Source organism: Phalaenopsis equestris, unplaced genomic scaffold (genome assembly GCF_001263595.1).
Source record: "Phalaenopsis equestris unplaced genomic scaffold, ASM126359v1 Scaffold000544, whole genome shotgun sequence".
NCBI classification, from domain to species: domain Eukaryota; kingdom Viridiplantae; phylum Streptophyta; class Magnoliopsida; order Asparagales; family Orchidaceae; genus Phalaenopsis; species Phalaenopsis equestris.
Genome location: NW_018164984.1, coordinates 197,510 through 204,898, shown reverse-complemented (window position 1 = coordinate 204,898; position 7,389 = coordinate 197,510).

Here is a 7,389-nt window from a genome sequence, read left to right as displayed (position 1 = left end):
GCTCAGTTTATGATAAAGACTGTGGTGACTAATAATATAACATACGTACCATTCAAATACTATGTATTTGCATATCTAACACATAAATTTTAGTTTAACATATATACCACATTATTTATGCATGGGAAGTGCATTTTCACTTTGTAAAAGTTAAAATGGTGATACTTTTGATATGAGATGAAAGATTTTAGAAGTATAAATATAAAAATGTAAAGTTTAAGTGTTAGTTATATAAATAAATAGAAGTTGGTGGTATGTACATATATAAATCTGCTAATAAAAAAAATTACAAGAATAACCTAATCAAAATTTGAAGGAAAGATTAGTTATATGTCACATAATTATACATCACATAATTCTTATGTATTTATATATATCTAACAACTAAGTATTTATATCTACATTTATGACACTTGATGACATAAATTTATTATGAAAATCTATGCTGGATTAAAAGTTAGTAATCGCTGCGTGCGGAAATTGATGGTAGTATATTGATAACTTAATGTCTTAGTATAACACGAAGATTCAACACATGCACAGATAAAAGAAAAGCAGTAGGAGAAGACCAAAACTTTTACCTAGAAAAATCATGCAAGTGAAAGAACATGGGGCTTACTCATGTCAAAATAATTCAATGTACATAGGTCCACTCTTGTTTTGAATTAAAGAAGATTGAAATAGATGTACAATATTAATGTAGCTATAATAGTCATAATTTGGGTTGCAACAAAGTTAGTTATTGGCTATAATAGCGATTGTTGGTCACAAAGGCTTAGATGATTATTACAATAGTAGTAATTCGTCACAAATCGCAGTTGTAATAGTTGACCACAAATGTTGTAATTCGCTACTACAAAAATAATAGTTGACCATAAAAGCTTTAGTCGATTGGTGCAATAGTGGTAATTGACCATAAAGGCCGCAGTTGGAAGTTTTAATTATAATAGTCGGCCACAAATGTTGTAGTTGGTTGATACAAAGTCAGTAATTGGCCATGAAGGTTGTAGTTGTAGTCAGCGCCTGTAATTGATGCATTTGGCGACAAAGGCCATACTTGGAAGTTGTACGAAAGTCAAGTCTTCACTCCTTTAGTTTCATATACTTGATTTTATCATTAACATTTTTTTTAGTTAAGTTACCTAAAGTTAGGTTATTAAATCTAAAGTTGAGTTCCCCATATAATTAGATATGTCTTTAAGTGACACTTTGACTTTAGAGACTTGAGTCGTTAAATTAGCCTTCTTTGGGAATCTATCAATCCTTTCCAATTTCATTTCTAGCCCATTTGATTTAAAGATAACACATTTGGTTTTTTGCTCAATTTGAACCATGAGTGAGCTAAATCTAAATAAAATTAAACATGAACAAAATCAAAATCGACTATGATGAATCAAGATTTTTCCTGTGAGGCATGCTAAGGAACAAAGTGATAGACGTTGAGGGAGAGGTAGAGAGAGAGAGAGAGAAGGAGAGAGTACACAGTGAATTGCCCTTTCGGGGCAAGCAAAGGTATTCTCGGGCTCTTATTACTTATTTTATATATTAAGGGGAAGAGGAGAGAGCTCCCAATAGAAGAAGGGTCTTGAGAAAAAAGCTAAAAAGCCCAGAATATATGATATAGTCTACCAATTTATAGATGATAGAAGACAAAAGATAAAATTAAATGTTTTACCCTTGTTTTAGAGGTGTTGTACAGTGTATTATGTTTTTTTTTTAATATTTGGATCTTCTGGTCGACAGGTAATTGGGTCGGCCAACTAAATTGGTTTTGGTCAGCATTCATATTGGCACAGATTAACTTTTATTTTGGGAAGCTAGTCACTTCTTCAGTGGGATGGTCGGTAAGCTTGCCTGATTATTGTTCTTTTGTGATCTTTAGGGGAGATGTTAAAATAGCTTCAGTTTGATACTTGTAGTATTGTTGGAAGTTTTATACAATTGTTCTGTCTTTTTTTCAGAGTGATCAACGTAGATGCATGTCTCATGTTTACCTTTGTGCCCCTCTACCCGTCAAACTGACCTTCGGTCAGCTAGCAACCCTTCGGTTGGTCGACAGGCCTTTCATCGGCTGTGTTGGTTGTCAGTCGGCTGGGTGCCTTCGGCTGGTCAGATTCGTTAGACCTTATATTTTTTTATCAGTGAGGATCCTCATCATATTTCCTTTAATCTTACCATTAGATTGTCTCGAGATTCATCTAGACACACTTTTAGCGTACAAAATACAATCAAATTAAAGACGAATTCCCTAAATTCAACGTGAGCATGTCTGAATCGTGAAGATTATTCAGATGAGACCCTTCACATCCAAATCAGATCGAATTTTGTTTGAATTATATATATATATATATATATATATAATTTCATCATGAAATATTTAATATATAATTTCCTCATGAAATATTTAAAATTTAAATCATTCCCTCCTATTTTTAATAGGAATATTTACACTTGTGCCCCTCAAATCATATGCACTTACATATCCAGCACCTAAACTTTACTTTTTTTTTTACATACATACCAGCTCACCTATGCATACAAAATGAATTCGCTTTTAAGAAGTCAACATGGTGGTATTTCAGCATAAATGTACAAAACAGAATTCATCTCTTACACATGTAAATACATAAGAATTGGGTGGTTTGTGTGTAAATGCCCCCTCTTTAGTATTTTTTGGGCTACTATTTTAATTCAGGGGTTTTTACATAGTTAACACACGAAACAAGACTATTTACATATTTCAAATATAAAACAATAATATTACTGGAACAGAATGCAAAACAATTTTAATAAATTAAAAAAAAAACTATTGTTAAGAAAAAAGCAAAAGAAAAATAAAAAATATATAGGGGAATATTATTTCCCCTCTCACGATAACACGAGGGATGGATGCATGAAACGGATCGTGTTCCCATCTCGAGCATCTTAATGAACTAATCTTATCACGAAAAGTGACAAAAGTTAGCCCGTACCTATAATTAGAATGACCATTTGAGATTAACCAGCATGCAATGCTCATTTTTCAATTACAAACATACATGTCAAACTAAGGGTAGTTGAAGTTTCGCCACTAACGTGCTGGCTCATACAATCTAGACTCGTAGAAGAAAAAAATGAAAGTTTCACTGGGACAGAGCAAAACACCGGTGCATAAAAATATACACTATGCAAAGTTAAGTGCACGGGAAGCTAAGCCCCAAAGCAGGACACACAAAGTCGGCATGATAAGAAAAATACGACAAAGGCAAACTGATGCAACAAAGGCATCACACCAGTGAGTGTAATAAGTGCAAACTCTCAAATCAACATCTAATAGTCATAGAAAGTATAAAATACAACCCCGAACCAGAAGGTGGCATCACGAGACCGCGTAAGCGATCTCGAGGTGCTCATAGCCCATCCTAAAAAGGATGTCTGGTATGACTGTGTTAAAACACCAAACATGCAACAAATGCACAACAAGCATGTGACATAATAAATGTGCAATGACATGCAAAAGCAAAGTCAAAATATGACATGCAGACATACACTTCTAGATAGTGATAAGACTTCAAAACTTTCTATATGTCTCTAATAGGGAAGTCTACAAAATGTGGAAATGAATGAGAACGAGCTTATGAGTCGCATCAAAGAGCGACATAACAAAGGTAAGCCCAGCTGATTAGTTGAGCTAAGCAAACTGCCACATATGTGGAACTATATACCAACGGTTCAGGAGGGCGAATTCTTGGGTTACACCACATAAATTTAAGCTTTTTTTATGGTCATAATTTGTCGGTTATGATAAGAAAAACTGTTCCAGTACTGGTCGGACTGCCTCTTGTGGATTCACTAATGTGCATCGGCAGCATAGAACTTTTGTTCAATCTTCACAGTTTGTCCATAAAACAAAATAGTTAGAATACATCTTTGAACTATAAAAAATCTTATAGAATAAATGAAATCTTACTGGACTCCGCTTGTATTCCTTATGTGGAAGTGCCCCACGAGTGTGCTTGGAGAGCCCCATGCCTCCATAGTCTGACTGTCTTTTCTGCTTTGCCTGCTACCTCTTTTTCTAGTAGTCAGGAAAATCTCCAGTCCTAATCAGTGTGGCAAAAACAACCTCTCTGAGCCACAAAGGATGCTATCACGATTTATGGATATTGTCAGACATGTCTCGGAGGGGATCCCCGTCCTTATGGCCGAAGTCCGACTGTCTATTCCTCTTTGTCAGATAAAGCTATGATTCGGAGTGGGGAAGGAGATTGTCCCTGCCTCCAGTCGACATATGTAACAAGGATAATAAATTTTATATATTAATGACCATAACACATACTATATAATAAAAGAAAAATAGAACAATACTTAATAAACATAAAACACATAAGTATGCATTATACAGATTGACGAAACTATAAAATGCAAGATACAACTACAAAAACTAAAAACACAACACTACGTAATATACTAAAATACGAAATTCAACAAAAGGTAAAATATACTTACTCATCTTACTCTGCATCGTTTGAAGAGTGACTGAAAGATGTAGTCATGATCTCTTACTCAAATGTATCGTCAGAGTCATACAAATCATCGAGATTAATTTCTTTATATTCGCCACTAGCAAAATCTAGATTGAGCTCTTCATCAGTTGTATCAAGTGCAAAACAGAAACCTGTCATTTCAGTTTCTTGATGGACGGGTTTAATGTAATTCTGAATATTAATGGTGACCCTTGATTTACTTAAAATGAAAACCGTCCAATCAACGTTATCTCTTGCCCTATGTGGATATCGAAGATATTAAATCTGACTTGCCAGTCGGGCTAGAATGAAAGGATTAAATTTAACATATATTTTGTTCACTTTCACTTATGTGATATTATATAGTCGGACTATCCATGTTCCATGATTATGAACATGATCAAACAAAGAGCAGTTGAATAGGAATACACTTCCTCCAATAGAGCTTGGATAAGATAGTTCAATAACTTCTTCCAGAGTCTCATGGCAGTCAATCTAGTAGTTTGACTTATCATATGATTTAACACAAATATCATAATTAAAAGACTTTTTTCCTTCAAACCAAAATCTGGTATGAAACTTGTACCCATTTGCATCATAAATTTGTCAAATTTTCACGATGCACATAGGTCTTCAAGCAAGATCAATCAACCTCTGATTTTACACTCAATTTCTTCAATCATGAATCTATTAACATATATAAAAGAAATCCCGTATTAATGAAAAGCACCGTATCACATGAAGAATGAATTAGTCAATTTTAACTCTCATGCGTTGTAAACCACTAGGGGAAGTTATTCTCGATCTCTCTGCTAGTGTTATCTTCTTCAACTAAATTTAATGAATCCACGAATAAACCATTCACACATTGAAATATCATTGAAATAGTTAATCATGACACTTTTTCAGTAAATGAGTTAAAAGTTATAATGAAAAATGTCTTACTCAATAAAGGGTGGTACTTCATCGCAATTGAAAAGAACCTAAAGTGTCGTTGTTTGAAGTTCCTGATCATTAAGGTATCATAATGTGGACCTCGCCGATGCTTTGCCTAATTGCTAGAAAATAAAAAGGGTTGATGGTGGTACCAAACCGAATGACTCTTTCGTGAACTCTTCTTCTGTGAAATATTATGAGCAGAATGCCGTTGTCCCTTATAGTAAATATGCTTCACATATCGATCCTTTTAGTTGGCTTTATTCTTCATAGTATTCTTCAGTTTATTTAAAAATCTATAAAAATAAATATTACTCGGTACAAATTACTAATATTCTTTATAGATGAGTGACTAACAATCTAGTCCCAATGTAATTACCTGACGGATACATCCAACAATACTGTACTTGACCTCCAATAAATGCCTCGTGGGGTAAATATTTGGAGAGATGCTCCATCGAGTTAAAGAAACTATGTGTAAATATTCACTCAAGCTTGCAAAGTGTTACATTAATGTTTGCTTTTAGTTGGTGTATGCTATTAAGCGTCAAACGAGCTGCTTATAGTTCGTTGAAGAACACACTGATTTCAATCAATGGAGTAAGGAAGGACTTCACTCGACAAACAACAAAATGTGATTGACATCAAATTTTCTAAAAAAAAATGACAATTGTCACTTTTCCCAAGGGTCGCTGGGCCAAATTTTGAAATTTGGGTGGGTTGATGCGGTCACGTAGCTCTACCAAAGAGGGTCGGCGTAGTCACATCATCCCACAATGTAATCACGCCATGAGCTTTGTCTTGCGGCGTGGTCATGTCGCCTTTGAAAGTGGCCACGCCGAAGGTGGCTCCGAGCAGTTTGAAGAAAGATTCAATGTGGACACACAGTCTCACGATGTAATTACATCGTGGGCTTTGCCTTGCAGCGTGTTCACGCCGCCTTCAGGTGTGGCTTGTCGAAGGCAGCCCCCAAACCTTTATGGGGTGGGGGGCAATGCCAGACCCTTAATGCAATATTTTTATTTTATCTTTTCATAAGTCCGCTAATCGTGCCTATGACACGAAAAATCTCTTAATGACTAGATCAGATCACACATGCCCAGAATGATCGTTCGACTTGCCCTAGAACGGGGAACAATCACAAACTACTAGTAGTTGTTGTCGAGCACGATCAAAACAGAGTAAATCTCAGTCATGGAACAGAGTGCATGTGGTAATGCCCCAACGGACTACTCAAGCTACGCGAGGACAAGCATGAGCGCATATATATTGTGTGAATGAATGCTCATAAAATAGAATTACAAGGTCCTATTTGAATGCTTCTATGAAAAGAATTAATTTGAATGCTCACTAAGCTAAGCCTTGAAATTTTGAAGTATAAGATTATATTTCGTCATAATCTTCCATTCATTCAGGGTCTGTTTGGCGCAGCTGTTGATTATTAATAATCTGCTGATAAGTAGATTATTCTGATAATCTGATAATCTGCAGATTATCAGAATAATCTGTCTTGCTGTTTGGGGCAGCTTATTCAAGATAGCTTATTGGTGATTAAATGACATTCATGCCCCTTTGTAATAGAACTGTTTGGGGCAGCTTATTCAGAATAGCTTACTGATAGTACTGGATCATATGCAGAAACATGAAATCATCACAGATCATAAGTAGAAGATGTCATACATTACTCACACCCTCATGAGTACCAAGATAACTAAAAAAAGTACAAATACGAGTACAACTAGAATCAGAAATATTAAAATGTTTAATTTCAGACTCTGGCTACGTCTGTCCTCATCTGCTCTGTCAAAGTCAGAAAACACCGGATTCCCATGACTGCTGGCCGTGTCATATGAGGGACTGTCAGCCCACCGGAAGAACCCACAACGAGCTGAAACACCCTTGGCACAACCGTAGAACTGCCTCCCAAAGCTATGAGACTGACGCGATG